Raw genomic sequence first — 632 nt, 5'->3', positions numbered from 1 at the left:
GACTTGTATTGACCACATTTGGGGTAACATTGCACCAAGTGCAAAGTATCCACAAAAGGCCATAGTTAATTAATTTGATGAAAAGTCTTAAAACGGCTAATACAACTTGACATGTTTGCTAAATATCTATTGGTTTTGTGTACTTACTTAATTCCTGATGGTATATTTTTTTCAAAAATGTCAAGAACACACAAACAGCGGCCTTATGCCAGACGATAATGCGATTTTACACCGAAGAGAGTGGAGCAGTGTTTGGAGGCCATTCGAAATGGTACAATCAGTCAAAGAAAGGCTGAATAAATTTTTGAAATCCCCAGAAGGACGATTAACTATAAACTCAAAGGTCAGCACACAAAACCTGTGGGAAAACCTCCGATATGTGACAAGGGCGAAGAGCAATCCTTCATTAACTGCATAGTAGACATGAGTGAGTACGGTTTCCCAGTGAGTGTTTTTAACATTCGCTACATTCTAATAGCCTATTTGGATAGATTTGGCAGAAGAGTACGAATATTAAAGAACAACGTACCAGGCTCTGAATGGATAAGATCATTTTTGCAAAGACATAAAACCTAGACTGTTGCTAAAACTAGTCAGTTGCTTAATCGGTTGCCATTAAAAGCGTATGACGA

Source organism: Brachycentrus maculatus, unplaced genomic scaffold, assembly GCF_059751285.1.
Source record: "Brachycentrus maculatus isolate JH-2025_06_01 unplaced genomic scaffold, ASM5975128v1 h1tg000259l, whole genome shotgun sequence".
In the NCBI taxonomy this organism is placed as follows: Eukaryota; Metazoa; Arthropoda; class Insecta; order Trichoptera; family Brachycentridae; genus Brachycentrus; species Brachycentrus maculatus.
This window is presented reverse-complemented; position numbering follows the sequence as displayed.